Source organism: Marmota monax, unplaced genomic scaffold (genome assembly GCF_021218885.2).
Source record: "Marmota monax isolate L192 unplaced genomic scaffold, Marmota_monax_Labrador192_F-V1.1 WCK01_AAM20220418_F8-fsc00054, whole genome shotgun sequence".
In the NCBI taxonomy this organism is placed as follows: Eukaryota; Metazoa; Chordata; class Mammalia; order Rodentia; family Sciuridae; genus Marmota; species Marmota monax.
The window spans coordinates 3004583-3017437 of record NW_026692145.1 but is presented as its reverse complement, the minus strand read 5'-3'; the positions used below and the strand labels follow the sequence as shown (position 1 = coordinate 3017437).

The window sequence follows — 12855 nt, the reverse complement described above, 5'->3', positions numbered from 1 at the left end:
CCAAGGGGACTCACAGAGGACTACCTTGCAGCAGCCTCTGCTGCCCCTCATCGGGTTCCGCCCTCTTCCGAAGTAAGGCAATAAACCCTCTCAGGATCCTGAGCATGTTGCTACCACCACAGGCCTGGGGGCCGCCCTCGCCACACAGACCAAGCACCAGGCCTCCTCTGTGGGACGCCCTAGCGTCACAGCGCCCCCTTGACCCCTCTGCTTCTCTTCCTCAGCCTCTGTCAGGTGGGACCACGGAACTGCTAGTGAGCAGCCCTCAGGTGAGCCAGGGTCATGGCGCCCCCACCCGGGCTCACAGGTGTGCCTTAACCTCCCCCCACTGAGAGGGCCCTGCAGGGCACACCTCTTTTCACCTTCCAACCAATGGAAATGCAGCTGACGATCATGTGGGTGTCTGCAACCAATAAGAAGCAACGGGTGGGGAAGTTGTGACCCCACCCATCTGAGCTGAGGGCCCCCTTAGGATAGTCTCAAGAGTGTGCTCAGGGTGCAGGGGACATGTTCTGTGGGAGGACCAGAGGTGTGGCTGGGGAGGTGTGGCAGAAACTTGCCCCCAGATGGTCTGAACAAAACAATCCAGAATGATGCTTGGTCTAAGAACTGGCCACACAGTGGGTGGTCAGAAATTAGTCTTCATTAGAGATCCTGTGGGGTTCTTGTCAGTATGTAACATTTTTTAGGGATGCTAAGTCCCTGTCTTTTAGGCTAGAACTAGAATAAATCTAAACCTCTTCTCTAGAACAAGTCCTACCTGGGTGCTTACAAAGTCTTTCAACAACTATCCCAGGAATTTTCTTGATTCAATAAAAAATGCAGTCTTTTAAGATCTGGTTTGCTTTGGGACTCGGTGAAGGATACTTGGCATAGATCTGAAGGTTCAGAAGAGTGTGGAAATAGCTCTGGAACTCTAGACTTCACTTCCTTCCAGGTGCTTTCTCCATACCTATTATCTCTGCTGCCTTAGCCCCTGCACTTCTTGTAACTACCAGGGTCAATGGTCTCATTATCTGTCACCATTCATTAATTATGCTATGAAAATTACTCCCACATCTGTGTCCTACAGTACACAAATTTATTTCTTGTTTCAATTATAGTGGGGAAAGTTTCAGCTTTGATTTTTCATGATCCTTCATTTGAGGCCAGCTGAAAGAACATTTTTCCTTTCGGGAAGAGCTGGTCTTGTGATACAGTGAAATGGGAATTTCAAAGACCTTTGAATATCTATAATAAGCTAGACTCAGAGTTAACATCCATCACCTATGCACACACTTCACTGGCCAAAAAGTTATTTGGCCAAACCTTACATGGCTGGGCAAGAAGGGCAGATAATCTTTGACAGTAACACTACAATTTGACACACTTTGCTAACTCCATATGCATCACTCAGAAATAGTGTAGGGAAGGGGTGGTTGTTGTTGTTGTTGTTAGGATAGTAGGCTAAAGGGCAGGGAATTCTCTCCGTTCATTCTCCCAATCCATAAAATGGCAATAGGAGAGGAAACCTGGGAGATCAATTCTCTTCCATCTTTTTCCTTCTAGCTCTTACCCTAAGGTTGAGAAACAGCGTCTCCATTCATTATCTGAAGTTTCTTCTTGTCTCCTAGAGTTCTAGATCCTGTTTCTAAATAACACTTAAAAAGAGGCTGGGGATGTGGCTCAGTGGTTAAGTGCCCCTGGGTTTGATCCTTGATACCAAAAAAAAAAAAAAATGTTTTTGACTCTCATTGTTACCCCTGTCTCAGTCATTTAAATAAATGCTATGACTCCTTGCAACAATAGTAAACCTTTGATTTGGGACTTACCCAGACTCCAAGTTCACTCTCACCTCTGGATTCTCAGAATGATGGGAGCTGAGGGAGGTACCCTTAGATATACAGGATGTAGGAAATGAATATGGAGCTCATACAGCTGCTGAGATGCCTGAAGGCCATTTTTGTCCATCCCGTTTTTCCACTCACGTGAAAGCATATTTCCCCTGCCACTAATGTAAACAAAGTTTCCTTAGAAGTGTTTGTAAGGGTATGTAGGGGGAAGGGGTACTATGTCTTATCCTTTCCAATTTATGCTGAGGTTAGATACCTGAGTGAATTGTATATCCATCCATATGATACCCCCTAAGGGCCAAATAGATTAGAAACAGTTTTTTCAACATGATTTCTCAAGTTTCTTTTTCACAATTCTAAGAATATCACACTACTAGTAGCCCTCAGGGTATCTGCCAGCTTCCTGCTGGGGGCTGCTCTGTGATATTTCAATCACAGCAAAGCACAGGGAAAGGGGGTAATGTGCACATGCGAGCTCTTGCAAATCACGCATACACACACTCACACACACAAAACCTGACATAAAGTCACAGTTCTCATGCTTAGTCCCAAAAGAAGCCTTTCTAAACCCTTAGGAACACTCAGATACAGAATTTAAATATTTTTTATATTTTAAATATGCAAATCATCATTATTAGAACTCCTCAAGCCAGGCACAGTAGTGCATGTCTGTAATCCCAGGGACTTGGGAGGCTGAGGCCGGAGGATGACAAGTGTGCAGCCAGCCTCAGCAACTAAATTATCCCACTAATTTTGTCCCAGTGGAACTTAGAACTGCATGGGGAAAATATAGGCTTAAACTTAAACTGTATTTGAGTGATCAGAAGAAGAACAAAACTGGAGTCAGGACTACAGTGGTGTTTGGTAAAATCAGGATATCAACTGGAATATTTAAGAAGATAATGGTATGAGGTACAGCAGCTGGATCCTTTAAATCAATGTAAGTCACAGAACAACACATGCCACTTTGGACTCAGCATTTTCATTTCTAATCACATCGTTTTTTCATGCTGTCTTCATGACTCCAGTAAGTCACTGAACCAGTTCTTCATCCTCCCTGTAACATCTAATCACTAAGTTCCCATTTCATTTGAATCATGACCACATGATTTGGTCACAACAGCCTCTCTTCCCAGGTCACATTCTGTGATCAGCTAATTTAATGGTGCTCGCTTCATTACCTTGGACTCTCTGCTGTTCATGAGTTTCAGCCAAACTCATTTCAGTGATTGGAATTCCTGCCGATGAGAAGCAGTAGTCCAGCATGATGATAAAGAGTTTAGGCTTTGAAGTCAGACAGAACTGGGTTAGAAACCCACTTGCTAATTGTATGATCTTCTCCAATCTTCAGTTTCCTATTCTGAAAAATGATCATAATAGCACTTAGATCACAGGATTGTTATATTATTACAGGATTATAATGCTATTACTGGTATGAAATGCCTGGCCCAAAGAATGCACTCAGTAAACATTAACCACTACTGCCATCATCATTGTCACTGTCACCATCATCATCATCATTGTTCTCACTTCCAATGTGATAAACCATTCAAATGACCCTTACACAGAGAGCTCCTTCTGTTTAACTCTAAAACATTTCATTTCTAACACCCATGTAAGTCAAGTCACTTCTTCCTTTCATTCTCTTATTCTAAGACTATAGATTGATTGTAGTTGCTATTCTGTGTCCCAAGTCTTCCACAATTATGCAAATTAATTACTATGTTTTCCTGGTAGTGACATGCCTGCCTAGTGGCTTCACAGAGATGCAGAAAGCAAGTTTCGGGCCCCTTGGATGCTGTAATGAAAGGTAGGCACTGCCTCTTACAAAGACCACAAGTAATGGAGGACTCTGCAAAGAAGGCTAAGGAACTACTAAGGAGAAGGAGTTCAATCTTAGATAGAAAAACTGTAGCAAATATCGACTACATCTGGGAATAAAGTGTAAAAGCTTTGAATTAGTCCTTAGCAAGGCAAATTGTAATGTTCACCCACTTCATCCTCTCTTCCCACCATCTCCTATCCACATTGAAGAAGAGCTGAGTAATACAGTGATGATTTTTCAGGACACTGTATTAGTCTACTGTGCTGGGAGATTAAGTCTGCTCACTCTTGTGATCTCTCCTGGCAGTCTCTCTTGCTTCCATGAAATTTGCACAGGTATCACCTCTGTTTCTTTTTGTATCCCTCTTCTCATTCTGTTTTGGTTCGATTCCTTCTATGAGGTAAGAAGGTGCAAAGAGGACAGAAGTGCAGAAAGAAAGACTGGGGCTAGTGGTTCAGAATATAGAAGAAAATGCTCTTATTTTGATTCTCTGAAGTTCTCCATTTTTGCCCCCAAGACCATCCTCCATTGTCAGATCTTATTATTCTGGTAGCAAGAAGAAAAAAAAAGTGCTAGTACAGATAAAAAGATTGAGGGAACAGGCTAAGAGAGTCAGAATCAGAGTAAGAGCTTAGCCCAAACCTTAGCCTAGGAGCCTGGCATCCCATGAGCAAAAGTCCACCTGAGTTTCTCTTGGCATAGCAAGGTGTTGTTAGGGCCCCATGCATATCCCTTGAACCTTCCCATGTTTCTCAGGACAAGTCACATTAATGCATTAATGTTCCGGGGCTCTTCTCCTTGAACTGCAGATCTCTGAACCATCTACATGTGCAGCAATCTGAAAATGCCAGTGAATTAACACAGTGAGATGTGGCTTATGAATTGTGGTATAGATATCCCAGTTCCTCAAGTGGATATTTGTCAGGTGAGTGTTTAGCACTGTTTCCCAATATAATGGTCAGTCCTGTATGGTGGCACCTGGCTTAATAGCACATTCTTCATTGACAGCCTTCATTTCTTTTATAAATATCCACTCTTATTTGAATCCCTGTCCAAGTATCCAGTTCCTGGAAAATCCAAGCTAAGACTCCACTATTATCTTTGAGTCAGTTAATAAAGAACCTGAAATCAGACAGAATATTTTCCTATGTGCTTTTGCCATTTTATCTTACAATTACCTGCATAATGAAACTTTGGTTTGAAAATCATAACCTACTAAGGACTTAACAAAGTAGGGAGAGAGTAACTACAAATCAGATAGTAGAATATACTTAAATAGTTTCTCTTGTGAATATGAATCTTCTTAATGTAAGGGAAATTCTTCATTTTACTATGAAGTAGGAATGTTGGAATCAAGGATCATTTTCACAAATTGACAAAGTAGGGAGATTAGGAAAAGCCACTCCTGATCACTGAAAAAATATAAACTTCCTCTAACCTGAATGAATACTCAAATGTTTGCCTAGGGTTGTTTGAAAAAGTTACTTCAAAAAAAAAATAAATAAAGATAAGGATTTCTGGAACAAGCAGAGCACACTATTAAAATTAAGGATAAAGATTTCTGAAATAAACTGAAGATGTTCAAAAAGAAAGTATAAATGGAACAATACATTACAAGCTTCAAAAGCATAGGAGCGATAAAACTAACAACAAAGATAAAAACTGTCATTTGAGCTCTTGCTTACATATTGACAATTTGCTACATATTTATGTGCATTATCTCATTCAATTCTCACAGTAATTCTGAAAAGTATTCTTTCTTTGATACTGGGAATTGAATCCAGGGTGCTTAACCACTGAGCCCATCCCCAGCCCTTTTTATATTTTATTTTGAGATAGGATCTCACTAAGTTGCTAGGGCCTCACTAAATTGCTGAGGCTGCCTTTGAACTTGAGATCCTCCTGCCTCAGCCTCCTGAGTTCTGGGTTTATAGTCAGTGCACCCAATGAAAGGTATTATTTCTTGTCCCCATTTTACACATGAAGAAACTGTGGCATAGAAAGGGTTAGTAATTCTCCCAGGGTCACATAGCTAGTAAGAATTTTAAGTCATGTCTCCCTAATTCTTTAGTTCCTGTGCATTCTATTTGTATATACATTTTATTGCTGTATTTTGTATTTCTCTTAATTTGTGATTATTACTTTCAATAAAGATCAATCATTAAATGTAGAGCTAAATGTTATTTGTTGTTTCAATAACTGTAAGTAAGTTCAGCCTTGAGAAAAGAAATCTCACACATAATGTGTCTGATCTAGGATCAATAAAATATAGTTGTTATATTCATAATGGATCAACAGTTCATCATATGTCCAGTCAGGTCTATAGATTCCCTCATACTTGGATTTTTGACTGAATGAAATCTGGCATAGTTTGTACTCTTGATTTGACTTTTGAGTTTCAAATGGTCACACTCCAGATTCAGAATGCCTTGCAAATAATAGGCTTTCAATAAATGAATTGAAATAAATGTATTGAATTGAATCCCAAAATTTCATCCTGTTTTCTAGTTCCAGAACTCTCACTTAAACTTGACACTGTAATCAACACAGTCACCAAGATTTGAGGTAACTGTTTCTTCTCTCTGTACTCAATGATAACAAGCTCTTTCCTTGAACCACCCCTTCCTGTTCCCAGCCTAGGATAATCTTCAAGGTTTCCTGGGTGTGGAAGCTTGTTCTCTAGGTTGTTGATTTCTGTGTCCTCCCATCTTCCTTTGCACAGATCCTCCTTATCCCTCACAAGTGCTCTGGGTCTTCCTATCTTTTTGCCTTTGTTCATGCTATTCCCTTTGTCAGGATGTCTCATCCCTTTGTCTTGACTTCTGCCTGGCCCTCGTTTCAAATTCCTAAAACTTGCCTGAACCAGGTGCAGATGTGATCCCAACCTCTCCAGACCAACTGGGAATCCTTATTTCAGGCTAGTGGGGTCTCCAACCTTGACCTGCCCTCAGATCCGGTGGCTGGCTGGTATTACAGAGTTGGAGAGCAGAGAGCCCTGAGAGGTTACCACCAGGCTGTATCAGAACTAGTTTCCAGTGTGTGCCTGTAAATATCAAACTTATTTACTCCTCCTGCTTCTTGTTTGAGTTCTTTGAACACAGCATGTTCCCCTAAACGATTTCAGACAGCAGGGGAAGAACCCTGCTCTCACCTGTCCATGAGTGCAATGGCAAGTCAGGCCTGTAAATAGGATTTCAGCCTTTTCTGAAACTGGGCTGCCCACAGAGTTGCATGGCCTGGATGGGAGGTGGGAAGATGAGTATTGACATGGTTTGTGCACCTCTAGGTAGCTGATTCTATTTGAAAGGGAGACTGGACCCTTGGTGAGAATCCTGTTGACTCCATCAAGGGGAGCAGCAATGTGATGTATTGTAACAAGGGTCCTGCTAGATTGTGGCAATTTAGAAATCCAGCCAGTTGGCTTGAACCATGCCAGCTCTCAGCACATATGGTACACAATTTTCACACTCTTCTTTAATTGTCTTCAGAAAACTGAGCATGCTTTATATACACTTCTAGAATATAAAAAGCAAAGTGCTTATGTGTTTGCCCAGGGCATATTTTCACCTAGGGTTGATGGAAGATAAGTTTGCTACCCCCTTCTTGTCACAATCGCACCTTCAGCTGGAAATTAGAGCTCCAGGTGGCTGGAACCTTAAGTCCTTTTGCTAATGGGCCAGCCTAGCCCAGCATAGGGGCTCCTTCCATTATTATGCCCTTGCACAAAAACATGCCATCACTTGTCTGAATGCTGTAGTTTTGTGATTGCCTGATTTCACTATCATCTTCTGCCTTCCTCACCTACTCTTCAGCCCCCTGCCTTTCCCACCACAGACCACACTTCCACAGTTCTATTGAAAATGATTAATAGCTCATATGTAATGGTTGCTTTCAGCCTGATAAAAAACATTTCTACAAGTAAAAGGAAAATAGCCTGTTGATTTCATCTGTTTCCAATATGTTGGCCTTTTTATTCAATACAGTCAAATCCCATTTGTTAATGCTGCATTACTCTATTGATTGGAAATACCAGGGGGCCATGTTCCCTAAAGCATCCCTTCACATGGTAAAGAGCATCTCAAATTGGATTAGTTTACTTACCAAGGGTGTCTACTCTTCCCAGACATCAGTGCCTCTGAGACAACCCCTTCCATTTTAAGTTACTGTTGGTAAAAATGTTAAGATCCCTTTGAATAATCTGAGATGTGTGAAATAAGGTTAGTCACAGGATTTCCTGCCACCAGAGCTCACAAACAAACTTTCCTCACTTCCTCTTTTTTAAAGTTCAATTTAGGCTCACTGATCTAGTTGCTTTTGTTTCAGTGGTTAGAGTCTCCACCCTGTTACCAATGGTTAAGAGGGTTGATAGAACCTCAAGTGTTCGGTCTCTCTAGCTAGTTGTGTCTCTGTATCTCTCTCTCACTCACTCCGAGACATTCTATCCATTATGAATTCAGACTCAGAAAACTTAAGTTTCTTCCAGATTTGGCTTTTTCCTCTTTCTTTATATGTTTTGTTATCTGTCCTCTAATCCACAGAATTTACCATCTTCCCTGCCTCCAAGTCCTTGTCTTGACAGCCTTCTCCCATGTTCCCTGGTGCTTAGATTTTTAAATAGTCATGTCCCATAGAGCTCCAGGCTCTGAACTTTGCCAAACCTCCAGCAAATCCTCTCCTCTCTACCATTTTACCTTAGCCATCCCACACCTTCTCATAAGATAAATTTCCTATACTATCCTCATTTAAGACCTTGTGCCCAAGTAAATGTGAGCTTCTGTGAGTTAAGGATTAGGTTTATCCATATATGCCATCCCCTGACAAGGCGCCAGACCCTGGATGTTTATAAAATTAGTGGAAACAAAGTTAATGAACTGGATAAAATGTTATTCATTCCAAAAAACAACATTTAATTTCAATTACAATGTGTACTTCCACAAGGCCCGGAAAGATAGAAACTATGGTGGGAATTCAGCCTTGAGGAATGGTTTCTCCACTTTGGTATTTCAGGTTCTCAAGATTTTATATGTCAGAGTTGGAGGTTTCTTTATTCAGGGTTGTAAGTTTCCCATTTTCACCTGGCTATCTGGATTTTTCAGTAGCATTTCTTCCCTTTCATCTTGCCTACTGGAATCAGCAAAGCAAGATTTCTAACTAAACTTTTTTGCAATATAAGGAATTTTCAAGCTATGTACTATATAACTCAGCAAAGTTTCTCTCAGATACAGTTCATGTGACTCACTTTGCATAGATATAAGCCCTGGGTGGATCCCATAAGGATCTATCTGCTTGCATTCCTTCTATTTTAAATTAGAGCTTTATAGTGTTACATTGTAGTTGGGTTCATCCCAACAAACTCATACATGCATGGAAATCAATTTCAGTTCATCATCCCATTTCTCTCCTTCCCTCCTCCCCCTTTCCCCTTCTTCTTCCTCTACTCTACTTGATTTCCTTTCATTAGTGTATTAATTTGTATTTGATTGGTTCTTTATATAATCTTATCCTCCCCCTGCCCCGCTTTTTTTTTTTTTTACTTTAGCTTCTACATAAGAGAGTAAACATTCAACTTTTGGGTTTGAGTTTGCCTAATTTCACTTACATGATATTCTTCATTTCTGTCCATTTACCAGCAAATGTCATGGTCATTCTTCTTTATGATTGAGTAATGCTCCATTGTGTATATAAACCACATTTTCTTTATTCATTTATCTGTTGAAAGGCACCTAGTTTGGCTCCATAGCTTGGCTATTGTGAATTGTGTTGCTCTAAACATTGACCTGGTCGAATCACTGTAGTATGCCAATTTTAAATCCTTTGGATATATACTGAGGAGTGTGATAGCTGGGTCAAATGGTGGTTCCATCCTTAGTTTTTCGAAGAATCTCCATACTGCTTTCCAGAGTGGTTGAACCAGTTTGCAGTCCTACCAGCAATGTTATAAGGGTGCCTTCCTTCCTATATCCTCACCAACATTTATTATTTTTCGTATTCTTGACCATTCTGATATTCCCTTCTAATCACAGGGCTTAGAGTGATGAAGATTCTGGTGGGTTCACTTACTTTCACCCTCCAGTCCAGGGTGAAGCTACTGTCTTTGATTCTCATAATGGTTCCTGGAGAAGTAAGGTTCTGTTTTGTTTCAACTCCAGAAGGAATACATTTGCTTCTAGTGGAACCCATTTCTGTCTATGCAGTCAGTGCCTTTATCCCCAGCACATTCCCACTACTCTGCTCCATGAATTTTGCTTTCAACTTCCAGCCCCAATTCATGATCTACCTCTTTCTCTCTCCATGAACTTTTCTATGTATCTTATACAAGATCCTAGGAGGCTTTGCCCAGCATTACCTACTGCCATGCATCTAGGATCCTCTGCTTTGGATTGTTGTTTTTTTCTCCTTGTTTTTTAGCTCCTCAGAAACTCTGTCTGCCAGCCTACATTCTACTATCATAGCTTGTTTACTCTGTTTTCTTTTTTTTAATTATTTTTTAGTTGTTGATGGACCTTTTTTTTTATTTATTTTTATGTGGTGCTGAGGATTAAACTCACACTTGCTAGGCAAGCACTCTGCCACTGAGCCACAACCCCAGCTCACTGTTTTCATTTTTTTTTAAATATATATTTTTACTTATAGGTGGACACAATATCTTTATTTTTTATGTGGTGCTGAGGATTGAACCCAGTACCTCATGCATGCTAGGCAAGAACTCTTCCACTGAGCCACAACCCCAGCCCTCTGTTTTATTTTTCTTTTCTTTTCTTTTCTTTTTTTTAAATTGGGGATTGAACCCAGGAGCACTTTACCCCAATCCTTGTAATTTTTTTTATTTTGAGACAGGGTCTTGTTACATTGCTTGAGGGTCTCACCAAGCTGCCCAGGCTGGCCTTGAACTTGTGATCCTCCTGCCTTAGACTCCCAAATTGTGGGATTACTGTGTACCATGGTGCCCATCCCCACTCTTTCAATTTTTATTCTGAACCTATCCATTGAGTAAAATTAAGAACTTAATGATACAATTTACTAATCCAACCTATGTTTCATCTTCAAGATATAAACATGTATTAACAGAAATAATAAATATGTAAAAAGGAATATGTAATTGAGGCAATTGTTATTTCTATGGAATTTGGGGTTTTTCTTTTGTCTTTTTGTTATTTTTGCTTTTTTGGTGATGGAAATTACTTCTAAGGAATTTGAAACAACTATTGAACATATACTGAACACTTATGAAAAATACTGACATTGCTAAAGTGTTGAATGAGGTTAAATTGGAAAAATATAAGAGGAAAAACTGGACATTTCTACATTTAAAGAATAATTTTTTAAAAATCAGCAAAGAAAAGAGAGAGGGATGGTGTGGTACATTAGTTGTCCTTCTGTGATTGGCTTTTTTCACTTAGCATAATGTCCTCAAGTTTTATCCGTATTGTTGCAAATGGCAAGATTTCCTTCTTTTTAAAGGCTATCCAGGTATGGTGGCACATGCCTGTAATCCCAGCGACTCAGCAGGCTGAGGCAGGAGGATCTCAAGTTTAAAGACAGCCTCATCAACTTGCTTAGGCCCTCCACTGAGCCACATCCCTAGCCCTTTAAAAAAAAAAACTTTTAATTTTTATTTATTTATTTTTTGTACAAATGGAGCACATTTTTTTTTTTGTTTCCCTGGTTGTACATGATGCAGAATCACACCATTTGTGCAATCATACACATACATAGGGTATAATTATCCAGCCCTTTTAAACAATTTATTTACAGACAGCATCTGACTACATTGCTTAAGGCCTTGTTAAGTTTCTGAGGCTGGCTTTGAACTTGTGATTCTCCTGCCTCAGCCTCCCAAGCCACTGGGTTTGCAGGCATGTGTCACAGCACCTGGCACATGAAAATAATTACTTCCAACTTTCAGTAGTGGTAGTTAGGTAGCTATTCATAATCACTTTAGAGATGAGGGGTTTAGCTTCCCAGTTAGCTACCTAATGATGGACAGAAACATTAATGGAGGTTTGCTATATTCTTGTAGCAGGTGAAAATCAGAAGGAAAGCCATTTTCTGTTTGAGTGTATTAGCAGTGTTGACTCAAAGGAGACAGCCTAGTAGTTTGTACCCAATATCTATCCTATTTTATTCAAACTGACTGGTAAAATTAAAATCAAGCATGCTTTATTTTCCTCAATGGACATAATGTATATGGATTCCCTTAATGAAGGCCTTCCAATTATATCACATCTCAGCCAGGTAGAATTCTGCTTCCCAACACTAGGAGGCATTTATTTTCAGTTTCTAAGTACTTTTCCTTGAGTCACTTTCCTGGGGGATGGAAACTCTCCCTAAATAACACAAACCACCTTCACCCTTAAAAAGAGTTTGAGTTTATTAAATCTAATTTACAATGAGTACTATGACAGTTGCCAGATGGTAAATATTCACTTACCGTTGACCCTTCCTAAGTAATCATTGCTTCTATAGCAAAGAGCCTCCCTAGTTTCAAATCTTCTGAACTGCTGTAGACAGTACCTTACAATCTCAATTAGAAAATGTTTTATGCTGTTTCTCAGCAAGAGGAATTGTGCAATTTTCTTTGCAGCAAAGCTTGGACCTAATTCCTTACTTCGCTGCATAAAGCTGGGCATACAGTAGATAAGTAATGAATGCTTATGAGTTTGATATAATTAACTTTTTAACTCCCTATTGTTACAAACACTGTGGTAGGCAAAAATGCTGAGAATATATTTCATGAGACTTGACTTTCCCTCTTATCTCAGTCTAGTGGGTCGGATGAATATGTAAATCAATAACTATAACTAAACCTGTTAAGTGCCAGGGCAGGAATTTACATGGAGATGAATGAAAGGCATTACCTCAGGATAGTAAAAATCTCACTGAAGACATTTGCTATGGGCTGTTCCTCCATAATAAGGTAGATGACAGGAGGAAGAACTTTTTCTAACAGAACGGAAGAAAAGGATCACAAGACATTCAGGGAGAAGAGTGCTAGTTCTTGTCAGAGAATAGGGTATATAAGAAGGAGAAAGGGAAGAAGGGATGAAGCACGGCCCTGCTAAGGACTTGAGAATTTATTCTGAATGTATCAGGAGCCACCACATGATTTTAAGCACAGAATCATCATGTTCAGACTTGTACTTCTAAGTAGCTCACTCTAGTAGCAACCTGGAGCAAAGATCAGAAGATCACAAACAG

The 12855-nt window shown here is 40.0% G+C and overlaps 1 long non-coding RNA gene across 1 annotated transcript; it reads right to left on the bottom strand.

Annotated features, from left to right (window-relative positions):
* Positions 1 to 273: 273 nt before the first annotated feature.
* LOC131423204 (uncharacterized) lies at positions 274 to 7860 on the bottom strand. The gene is made up of 3 exons (XR_009224312.1): positions 7759 to 7860; positions 3014 to 3192; positions 274 to 1990 (listed from the first exon to the last, which is right to left on the bottom strand). It is a non-coding gene; the product is annotated as an uncharacterized LOC131423204 (long non-coding RNA).
* Between the last annotated feature and the right edge of the window lie 4995 nt (positions 7861 to 12855).